This window comes from Sminthopsis crassicaudata, chromosome 6, assembly GCF_048593235.1.
Source record: "Sminthopsis crassicaudata isolate SCR6 chromosome 6, ASM4859323v1, whole genome shotgun sequence".
NCBI lineage: Eukaryota > Metazoa > Chordata > Mammalia > Dasyuromorphia > Dasyuridae > Sminthopsis > Sminthopsis crassicaudata.
In genome coordinates, this window is record NC_133622.1 from 95,671,891 (window position 1) to 95,684,521 (window position 12,631).

Genomic DNA, 12,631 nt, shown 5'->3' on the forward strand with positions numbered 1-12,631 from the left:
TAGGAGGAGGAGGTTATTTTTCTGCTCCCTTGCTCTTCTTTTTAAGTTGATAGATATGCTTTGAAGCTTTTAACTATAATTTATTTCCCTTTTCTGCCTCTCTTAATGTTCCACAACTCTACAACTGATAGATATTTCACACCTAATATGTAACACTTCAAATGCATACCAGAGGCTTAGTTCAATTTTTCACTCATCACAGTTTTGCATTCTAATAAATATGTCTGGGGACTTCCGCTTCCCTGAAGTGAAGTTAGTGGCTTATTTATTTATTTATTTATGTTTAATTTGCCTTAGCACAACTATTACTTCTTGCTTTGTGATGCTCTAGCATTCATTGGAGATGGGAGCATTCCTTTAGTGAGAATTTAGAATCCATCCTCAAAAGATTCAGGTTAAAGCATCCTACACAAGAGCCCCCAGGAGATGTGGCTGTTGACTATTACCGGATGGTTTTCACATTGTATTATACATTCATTCTGGCTGCAAAACTTTTATTTAGGTCCTTGAAGGGAAAAGAAAGTAGTTAATCATGAAAACTAGCATATCATCTTTCCAAAAAAAAAAAAACAAACAAACAAACAAACAAAACCACACACCCACTCCACAGATCTTAAAGAAATTCATTCAACAAATATTTATTGACTTCCAATAAGGTCCTTTGCAGTAAGATGAGTCCAGTCATGAATCTCAAAAAATCTGTTCCCTGGCTTTCCTGACTTTGAGTCCCAGGTGAAATTCCACTTTCTACTGGAAGCCTTTCCTAATCCTTTCCCAATGTTAGAGCTTTCCCTGTATTTACTCTTTCCAAATTATCCTTCCTGTCTATTAGTTATTTGTTTGTAGTCTCTATCTTCTCTTCTCTGTGACTCCTGGAGGAGGGAACGATGCTGTCTTTTGCCTCTTCTAGCTCTTCTTGGTGTCTAAAATATAATAAGGTACTTACACATTTGTTGACTGACTGATTAATCCAAAAGAAATGGAAAAGAACATGGAAGAATTGAAGTGACTTACCCAGTGATGTGGGTTCATGGATTTCAGAGCTAGAAGGGACTTCTGGTATAGACTCCTCATTTTACATATGTGGAAACTGAGATCCAGAAGATTGAAATTATTTGCTGAAGGTCATAAGGGAAACAAATAGCAGAGCCAGGATTGAAATTAGGTTTTCTGACCCTAAATTCAAGTCAAAGAATGAAACCCATAAGTGGTGGATCCAGGACTCTCAACTCAAGTGCTTTGACTATAATTTATATAGAATTTAAGGTTTACAAAGGACTTTCCAAATATTATCTCCTCTTGTCCTTTCAACAACCCAAGGAAGTAGATACTATTTTCCATTTTTACACATGAGGAAACTGAGGCAGGCAGAGTTTAAGTGACTTGCCTGGGGTCACACAAGCTAGTAAATGCCTGAGGCTGGATTTGAACTCAGGCCTTCCTAATTCCAGGCCCAGCACTCAAGCTGTTGGCCACTAGTGTTTCATTCTTTTACCATGAAGTTTTCTTCCTGTGAGTGATCTCTGTACTTTTTTTTTTTTTTTTTTTCCCTATCAAGATCCTGTTTTTGGTTTGGTCATAAGAACCTTGATTAAAAGATAAGAAAGACCTTGGAAATCAACTCCTATTGAGACTGAAATAACATAACAATCACAAAAAATATCTTAATTCATACCATGTTTTAGGTATAATGCCAAGCATGGAAGATGCAAAGAAAAAGAAAAAAAATAGACTTTGTCTCCAAGGAACTTACATTCTATTTAGAAAAGGTGGGGGGGGGGAGAAGGGAGGGAGAGAATAAAAAAGGCAGAGAGAGGGAAAAAAAAAGGAGGGAGGAAAGGAGAAAGAAAAAGAACACACATACAAGATAAATGCAAAGTAGATGGAAGGTAGCTTCAGAGAGGAAGGCATAAGCTTCTTTGTGGGAATTGACAAAAATCTCCTGGGGAAGAACAATTTGACCCAAATCTTATCTTCAGTTGAGCTTTTAGAGGGAGAACATTGATCATGGGAGGCTATTAGTCTGAAGGATGACAGGAAAAGTTCAGAAAAGAAAGAGGGAAGTTCAGAAAAATGCAGGGCTTTGGAGCAAAGATATGAGTTCTGTTTTGCACATAGGATGTTCATCCATTTTGAAATGTCTAATAACCAGTTAGTGGTGATGGACAGGATCTTGAAGAGAGACTAGAACTGGATAAATATGTCTGGGAATCATTTCATCGAACCCATATGTATATTCTTGTTTATGGATTAATTCAGTAGCCTTTTTTCCTCCTAATTGTCACTTGTCTGATTTCTAAACAAAATGAGAACGAATCTTTCAAATCATCAACTATGCCAATTGCTAGGAAAACAAAGATAAAAATAAAAGTGTCTGTTCTCAGAGTCAGTGGTCTATTGGAGTGAAAGAGAGAAATGTGAAATAAAGATGGAGAAATTGGTTGTAGATAGCTTGTGATTAATAGGTATGTTTGTTGTTCATATTGTCTCCCCTGGTAAAAAGTGACTTAAGTCCTTTCATTGTATCCCCAACAATTAGCACAGTGATTGGCACATGGCAAGCATTTTATTAATACTCGTTGACTGATTGACTAAATATGGAAACATTGGAGTTAGGGGATGATTAAATGTAAAAGTAGTCAAAACTCTTTCCTATGAAGGTTGTCATGTAGGTGAGAACTGTATTGGAATGGGAAGATTAGTGGCATGGAGAACCTGAAGAGATTTTCATGTGGCTATTACCTTTTTGTATTTTCTCCTTTGAAAATTATTTGCTATGTCCTTTGACCAGTTTCCTATTGGGTAGTTTGTTACTCCTATATTAGTTCCTTTTAAATTCTAGATGTCAGATTTTGCTCTTTCTCAACTAAGGAGCCTTCCTCCTTCCTGAGAAAACTGGCTCTCCTGAACTCTCTTGAACTCCTTCTCCTTCCCTTTTTTTTTTTTTTTTTTTTTTTTTCAGAATCCCTTTACACTGTCATAATCTGTCTCTGTCCTTCTACCTCTGACAATGACATGGCCCTTCTCCATGCAAAGGCCAGTCCTTCTATGTGTGTGCTTGATCCTATTCTCTCTTATTTCCTTTTTACCTCTGTCACTTTAAAAAAAAAAAAAAAAAAAAATCTGTCATGCTCTCCAAACCTTCACTCTCTCTTTATCTGTGGTTTCCTTCCATACTGCCTTAAAAATGTCTAGTCTTCCCAAACATTAAAAAAAAAAAAAAAACTTTCACAGATCTAAAACTCCCTTAAGCTATTGTTCTGTATCTCTCTTCTTCACTTTCACAAATTCCTAAAAAAAAAACAAAAACAAAAAAAAACCTACACTTACTCTCATTCTTTTCTAAAATGTCTGTAATTTGACTTTTGACCATACAGCTAAAAGTGTTCACTCTCAGGTTACCTTTGATCTCTTACTTGGTACATCTGATGATTTTTTTTTTTCTTTTTTAAAATCAGTCTTCTTCCTTCTGGGCCTATTTGCTGTGTTTGGCTCTGTTGACCACCCTCTCCTCTTGAATTCTCTCTTTCCTGGGTTTTCTTAATGCTCATTTCTCTTGGTTTTGCTCCTGTGTGTCCAACTCTTTTTCAATTTCACTTTTAGCTCATTTAAACCCTAACTAAGGGGCAGTTAGGTGGCATGGTGGATAGAGTCACAAAGTAGCCAGCCCTAGTCTGCCTCCTTTCTACTGGTCAACATTACCTGCTGAATATTTCAAACTGGGTGTCCTAAAGATATCTCAAATGCAACACATTCTAGATTGGATTTCCCTCAAACCCCCCCCCCCCCCCATCTCTTCTAATCATTCCTATTTTTGTTGTTGGTCCCATGATTCTTCTGAGCCCTCACGATTAACCTGAGCATCATTGTACCTTATTCTGACACATCCTACCATGTCAAATTCCACATCCTTCCCAGCTCAAAGCTTCTCATTACTCACAATCACTGCTCACTACTTCTCTCCTAGACTATTTCAGTGGCTTCCTAATTCATCTCCTTGCCTCAAGTCTTTCTCCCATTGTAATTCATCCTCCACACTGCTTCTCAAGAGATTTTCCTTAAGCCCAGAGTTGTCTGTCATTCAGCTATCTTTTTAAAAAATGTTCCTTTTCTTTCAATTAACAAAATTATTTTCTCATCCTCCCACAAAAAAAAAATGTTTTAACAAATATAGATAATCAAGCAAAACAAACTCCTATTTAGCCATGTCCATTCTGCAAACTAAATCCATCTTGGAAATAAGCCCCTTATCAGAGAAACTTGCTGCAATTGGGGCATACTTCACTTAATAAACTCTTAATGCCTGGCTCCCTATTGCCTTTAGGATAAAATATACACCAATCTATTTGTCAAGGAACAGTTTAGTCCTTTCTAAATGCATATGTAATATTTCATGCCTATACCACTTCCTTCACTCCACCTCTTTAACAAAAGGATGGCAGCTCATTTTCTCATGCTTTCTCTGGGGCCATGCTTGGAAGTCTGTACTTTCAGAACACTGGTTTAGCAGCTGAACAGATGACGGTTTGAAGAGCAGAAGAGATTGGTTTGGAGAGCAAAGAGATTAGAGGTCGGGGAAACCATTTAGGAGGCAATTGTTTATTATTGGTGTTTTGGGTTTATTTGTTATTGTGTTTAGTTACAGGCTATCATCCATTTCCTTTGCCAGGCAGATTCCATTCATTTGAATTGGCCTCTCATGCAGTGATTGTACAAGAGAGCAGCACTATGTAGTACTCATGCCTTACTAATGATTCCTCAATTATTATCATGTCACGTATAATGTGGTAATGAGATAGCCCAAAGAAGTCCAGCCCCACCGACAGGAGGAAATAAACCTAAATTGTGCTGGGAGGAACTTAGCTGAGAAAATAAGAAATGATTACCTCATTGGGAAAGATAACAGAAACTAGGATGGATCACAGAAGTTAAAACTGTAAATCTGCTTCTCTTTTAAAAATCAGAGTTTAGAACAAATGTTATTAGACTCTCTGAATTCTGACTTTTCATTTTCTGGTCCTTTTGATCTGAAAGATAATCTTTAGTAAAATATAATGAATGGGAAGATATTTTGGGGAAAGATGAGCTCTGAATCATGGCAAGTTTTAATTCTTTCAGCCAAGATCATGTTAGTGTAATAGATAGTAACTATTTATTAGGTGCCTACTATGTGCCAGATATTATGCTAATTGCTGGAGATGCTAAGAAATGCAAATTATACAACTCTGCATACCCTTTGATCCAGCAGGTGTCACTGTTAGGTCTATATCCCAAAGAGATCCTGAAAGAGAGAAAAGCACCCACATGTACAAAAATGCTTGTGGCAGCCCTTTTCATAGTGGCAATTAACTAGAAACTGAGTCCATGTCCATCATTTGGAGAGCTAAGTGGCACAGTGGATAAAGTACCAGCCTTGAATTCAGGAGGACCTGAATTCAAATATGGTCTCAGACACTTAACACTTCTTAGCTGTGTGACCCTGGGCAAGTCACTTAACCCCAGCCTCAGGGGGGGGAAAATGATGAACAGACTGATTTTAGAAAAGCCCGGAAAGAATTTCACAAACTGATGCTTAATGAAGTGAGCAGAACCTGGAGAACATTGTACATAGTGCAACAAAATTATATGATGAGTAACCATGATAGATTTAACCCTTCTCAGCAATGTGGTGATCCAAGACAATTCCGCTAAAATGGAATGGAAAATACCATCCATATCTAGAGAAAGAACTATGAAGACTAAATGTGGATCAAAGAATATTATTTTCACCTTTTTTGTTTATTTGCTTTTATTTCTTTCTTTTGGTTTTTCCCTTTTATTCTGATTTTTCTCTCACAACTTAACTAATCTGGAAATATGTTTAAAATGATTTTATATATATATATATATATATATATATATATATATATATATATATATATATATATATATATATATATATATATATATATATATATATATATATAAAATTGCTTCTTATACTACACTTGATCTTAGCCAAAAGGCCGAGAAGTGATATATCAAATTGCTTCTGTTTGGGGAAGGAGGAAGAAAAAAATTTGATCACAAAATCTTTCAAAAATGAATGTTGAAAATTATCTTTATAAATATTTGGAAAAATAAAATACTGTTAAGAAGAAAGAAAAACAATAACAAATGCAGAAGAGTCTCTTCTTTGGAGGAAACAACACATAAACAGATATGTACAAATGAGCTACTTAACAGTACAAATAGGAAACAGTCAACAGGCAGAAGCAATAAGAATTAAGAGGGTCTAGAAAATGTGGAAGGTGAGATTAACTGGGTGTTGAAGAAATCCAGGGAAGCTAGGAGATGAAGCTGAGGAGCAAGAATATTCCTGACATGGAAAAAAGTCACTGAAAATGTCTGGATCCAAATGCCTGATTCAAGGACCAGTAAAGAGGCCAGTATCACTAGCTAAGGGATTATTTGGCAGGGTATAAAGTGTATGAAGACTAAAAGGGTAGGGGAGATGAGGATATAAAGGAGTTTGAATGCCCTTCTAAATTTTTTATTTTATATTTCACCCTAGAGGTAAGAGTTTTTGGAGAAGGACAATGACTTAGGCTAGTGCTGTAGGAAAATCACTTTGGAAGCTAAATGGAGTGGGCAGAGACTTGTGACAGGGAGATCAGCCAGCAGACTATTTTACTAGTTCAGGTGTAAAGTAATGAGAGTTTGCACTAGATGGTAGCAATGTCAGGGAGAGGTGTTCCAAAGGTAAAATTATTTGGCCTTGGCAACAGATTGGATGTGAGGGAAGAGAGAGAAAGAGATAGTGAAGAGTTGAGACCACTACTAAGTAGTGATTGTGGAGGACTGGGAGGAAGTGGTATCCTCTATTGTAATAGTGAAGTTTGGAAGGGGAGAGGTTTGGGATGGGGAAAGATGTTTGTTAAATTTTCAGCATGTTGAGTTTAAGGTGTTTATTTGGTATTTGGAGGTATTTTGGAAGTAAGCAGAGAATTTGGAGGTAGTTAAATAGATTTGAGACTCTGATGAATACTTGACTCTGTGGGAGCTAAGTAGTATAGAAGGAAAAGAAAAGATGTTGGGCAGAACCTTGTGGTACACCCCTGATTAGGAGTGTTGTGGATGAAGATCTAGTAAAAAAAAAAAAAAATGAGAGAAGTCAAGTAGGAGGAGAAATAGAAGGAAGAAATAAGTGTCTCCAAAAGCTAGGAAGAATAGAATGATCAACAGTGTCAAAGATTGTAGAGGTCAAGAAACATGAGAAAAATCCCATGTTTTTCAGGCATTTGTGACAGAAAGCCAAAGATGCTAAAAGGTTTCTGCCATGTGTTTGAAACATTATTATTCCACAGTGCAGCATTTAAAACATACTTAAGGAAACCACATAATATGTTTCCCATACCATTGCACTAAGCAATTGAAGCCTAAATTGCAAAAAATAAAAAAAAATAAATAAAATTATAAGAAATATTTGTTTAACATTTGGTTATAGTGGGGTAGGATGGAAAGGGTGAGGAATAACATGGAATCGTTAGTAACTATTAATAGATTTCCTCTCTCTATTTTCCATATAACATAGGATTTTGACTTTGAATCATTGAAATTAAAAAAAAATTGATAACTATTTCAACTTAATGTTTTTTTGTTTATTCTTTTAGGTAATTAAAATATTTTTCAAGTCAACAAACATTTATTACATGTTTATACTAGGAACTGGACTAAATTTTGGGAGTACAAATGCAAGAAAAAAAAAGGAAGATAGTGTTTTTAGCTCACCTCCTAATTGGGGAAGACAATTACAGAAAATTGAAAAATATGGACTCTGGAAAGGTGACCAGAGGCTTCGTCAGACTGCCAAAAGGGTGTATGACATACAAAAATATTAAGAATATTTGCCATAAAGTATATCTCTTCAGTCTAACTAATATCTCTTTATATTTCTTTATCTATATATGTGTAACTCTTCTTATAAGGTTGTCTTTATGTAATAACTCAGTTTTGTTTTTAACACACAACAGTATGAAAACATTGGCCATATAAGGAGTACTATCTCTAGTGGTTAAATATTCAATGACTTTGGAACTACTGTTCCAACTACTGTTACTATCTACTGTTGCATAATCTTATGCAGATAGCATTATAAGCATATTTTGTAAAACTATTGGATGCTGCAAAAACCTTATGGCAAGAAACAAATCTAGAATATCAATGAAGCACATCTAATTGATGAGCTGTGAAGAATCATTCTTCCAATTTCATTTAGCATCACAGAATTTTAATACTGGAAGGGGATCTTAGCATTGATTGAGTCTCACCTCTTCATTTTACAAATGAGAAAACTGACTTTTCCTTGCTGAAACACATTTGCTCCATAAAATACTTAAAATACAACCAAAATCAACCTGCAAGATAATGCTGAGATAATGTAATCTAAGAATCATTAACCTTCAAAAAGTAATGAAACAAAGCCTAACTAATATTTTTCAGGCCTTATTAAAATAAAATATAGCTAGAAGTATTTCTACCAAAGGGTGAGGTGTAGATAAATTGGATAAAGGACCAACACATTGAAATTACTTAGTAATGTAAATTGGGCAGGTAAGTAGCACAGTGGATAGAGCTCTGGATTTGAATATAGGAAGTTCTGAGTTCAAATCTTTGTCAGATACCCTGGGCAAATCATTTAACCTGTTTGCCTTCGTTCTATAAAATCTATAAAATGAGCTGGAGAAGGAAATGGCAAACTACTCCAGTATCTGCCAAGAAAGCCCCAAATCAGACTGAAAATGCCTGAACAGCAACAACAAAAGACACGTGCTTATCAAGCTCCAGAACTTCTAGGTCAAATAAAAAATAATGTACATAATCTAGTTAATACATCACATACTGAGGACCTCCAGTCAAAATCACTTATCATCAACAAGAAACAAATGGAGAAATTGAAATATGATATTGTACTAAAGAGGAAATCAGTTGTACTGAAGGAGAATTTATGGTTCAAAACAATATAATTCTACAAGAAAAAAAAGCTTTTTAACAACTCCAGATTTCCAAATGTTCCTTTCTGGGAAACTTTATTTTGTTTGAAAATACCATATATAATGAAACAATCAATATTCAAAACATGTTTGCCAAATTATATGACGTCTAAATACTTAAAAAGAAAAAAAAAACTATATTATTTTAATTTGCTTTCTTCAGACCTCAATAAATATACCCACAAAGATAATATAACATTATAAATAGAACTGTATAAAAATTAATATGAGAGCTTTGGAATGAATAGGAATATTCCTACTTTTTAACAAGACATAATATCTTAAAAGGGAGTAAAGGTTTCCTGACAGTATCTTCCCTTCTAAAACTTATAAAGTGCTTGTAACTTACAGTACCACTCTGGGTAGGCTTCCATTTATGGGGGTTACAGGTCTGTCTCTACAGCACTCCATATTGCTTACCTCCTTCAGACAACACTTGGCTGCTCTCAGTAAGCGTCACTTGTCAGCATTCCCATTGTTCTTTTCGTCTGATACCTTGCATTCTGCTATAGTTTCCCTTCACTTTCAGCATTTCATAGTCACTTTGCTGTCACTGACATCCTTGGCAGCTTTTGTTATTTAGCCTACTATCAGTTCTCTCTTTCCTGGTCTAGTCACTTAGGGGTTCTATTTGCCTTCAGAAAGTGCTGTGTATCACTGCTTTAGGTTGCTCAGTTTATAATTCTCAGCCGTTCTCTTCTTCAGCAAATATAACCTCATCCCTTTTTATGGAACTTAGTTGTTATAGGACAAATCTCTAAGAAATAGAATAAACATTATTTTTAGCCAACTTTTGTGTTATAGTACCCATTGATCCATCATCACATCAGTCAATTTAGGCATGGAAAGAAAGGAAATGCCCTGTTTTTAGTCCTAGAAGGCTTAAGAGTCCTGTGTTAAGTCATTGTTATCTACCTCCTCTGTCAGTCCTTTAAGATTTCATTTTAATAGTGTCATCATTTCTTAATAGGTCTTAGGGTCTGGGGGGAATATCCCCTTCTCTCTTCTATCTTGCTTCCATGTCAGTGAAGCTGCTTCTGGAATATCAAGAAAAAAAAGGAAATAGATAAAGATTAGCATTAATGAAATCTCTATAATTAGAGCATATCTGTATCAAGGAAAACCATATTCAAGGACTTTCACCCTCCTTGCTTTGATGCATCCATGACTTTTTTAGTGGAAGTACTCCCTCCACTGATGCAAATCATGTTAATTCCATGCCTTCTGCAATTCTTGTTGAGGTTTCTCTATTAATCTTTCATAGAAGATCAATTATTCAGAAGCCTTTGTTCTTATTGTTCAGCAATTCCAGCCATGCAAATTGCCTCCCTCTTCCCTCTCATTCAGCCCACATGATCAGTCTGCCTCCTTTGTTGATCATATACATCCTTGATAATACCTTATATTGGTCCCTGTGTACAGGTTACTCTTGATGACAAACTACAATCTGCTTATCTCTTCATGCCTCTTTCTATTTTCCTGTGGGTTGTTTGGAATTTAATGATAATCTCACAAATTGGCAGCCCCATGGCATTATTGATGGGAGATTAGCATGAAAGAGATAGTCTTTTACTGTGGTGGGAAGTTAGAGGTCAATGAGAGCATTAATTATTCATTTTCACCTAGTTAGTACAACTTGATGTCCTTCCTCTTTAATTTCCATTTTATTCATATGCAGTGCTTATTATCCAAAATATACCACATTGAAGAATTAGTTCATTGGTTCTTCATTGGTTCAAGCTGCTCATCCAGTTGCATGTTAATTTGACACTCATCCACTTTGTTTTTCAGTGTGGATAGTTACACTGATCTTTTTCTGAATAATTAGTGACTTATCTGAAGAGCATTTATAATATTCTAGGGCAAAGAACAATTAATACATCATCTAAGAATAAAGAATTTAATCATCAAGAGATTAATTACGCTTATGATGAAGAAACTTTGCTTGATATCACCATTCTGTAGTAATTTCTGTGTAATTATTTTGATAAATGCTGACCTATAGAGAGAGCTTTAAAAGTTGTGTTTCACATTTCATCTAGTCAAATGCTTGCTTGAAATCATCATACAATACATATAATAGGACCTACACCTCTAAATCTAAATCTATGGGTATTGTATACCCATAAAAATGTTTTCTGCTAGAGTCAGCTGAAAGCATACCTGCCCTCATGTTTTCATCAATACCACAATATAGACTTAATATATCCATAGAAATATTATAGCAATGAGAAAATAAGGTCATAGGTCTGAAGTTAATGACTGATCTCTTTGTAGCTGCTGTGGGGGTAGGATAGAGAACTAGGAACAGACCATAGGAAAAGAACATTTTAAAAATGTATTTCATTTTTTAACAGCAAAAATCTGCTTTCTTTCCTTCTCATCCACTTCCAATTTTTTTGAGAAAGCAAACAAATTATCAAAAAAATGATATTAAAACATGTATAGTCAAACAAAACAAATTTCCATATTGGCCATGTCAAAAATAAATAAACACACATATACATACATAAACATACATGTACAGACACACATGTATAGTTATAAAGATATGCATACATATATACATGTGTGTATGTGTGTGTGTGTCTGCCTTGATCTGTGCTCTGAGTCAAATCTTTATCAGGAGGAAGATGGCTCATTTTGTTATCACTCTTCCAGAATTATGGTTGGTCATTGTGTTGATGAGAGTTCCTAAGTCTATGAAAGTTGTTTGTCTTTATAGTAATGATGCTCTCGTGAATTTGTTCTCCTGGTTCAAAAATAACATTTTCATTCTGTTCTTGTTGTAATTATTCCTTTCTTGAAATGATCCTACATTGCCTTTACAGTTATATTTCTCCAACTAATTTTTCTTTCACATGTGAGAAAAAGTAACTTGCACTGAAGCTGAGATATTTATCTATGGAAAAGCCTTACTCTGCAATGAGAAAGTATCTTCTCTGTGTTCAATCATGCATAGGCAGGATAAATGGTAATCAGCACAATAAATCATACATTGTGACTCCAAAAAATGTGTGTTGTTTTGAAGATTTCTTATTATTAAGCCATTCTAAAATAGTAAGGGGAAACCTCTCTCAATCATACTTAGGAGTGACAAAGGAGGAATGGAGAAAAGTGTAAATGTCAAGTAATATATTAACTGCTGAATAGAATTACAAAGGGCATCATGAGAAAGTGCATTGTCTAATTGTTTATAGTTTGGGCCAAGATAAGTTTTCAGCAGCTAATTTTAAAATTGTTGCTATTTAGTTCTCTTGAAAAATATGATCATATTTCATATTGGACTATTAAGCAACAGTGCTTTCTCAATCATATGTTGACTGCATGTATGTAGTAGAAAATGGCTCTTAGATATCATAGATCTAGGGTTGGAAGGGACCTCAGAGGTATTCTTGGCCAGCCGCACCCATTTTAAAAATGAGGAAACTAAGTTCCATATAATATAGTTGGCTCACCCAAGGTCATAGATATGGAGTGTGCATCAGAGACAGGATTTGAACCCAGGTATTCTAAAGCTAGAGTCAGCATCCTTTTAACTGAAATTAGGGGAAACTGAGAGCTTAACTCTCACTGGAAGTAAACAAAGCTGACAGAGT

At 35.2% G+C, this 12,631-nt stretch overlaps 1 protein-coding gene and 1 pseudogene across 1 annotated transcript in view; one reads left to right on the forward strand and one right to left on the reverse strand.

Moving 5' to 3' along the window:
• NEIL3 (nei like DNA glycosylase 3) overlaps positions 1 to 12,631 on the forward strand; it is a 70,705-nt gene that overhangs the window by 1,896 nt on the left and 56,178 nt on the right. The window lies entirely within an intron of this gene.
• Positions 5,941 to 6,017, reverse strand: LOC141548122 (U2 spliceosomal RNA; annotated as a pseudogene).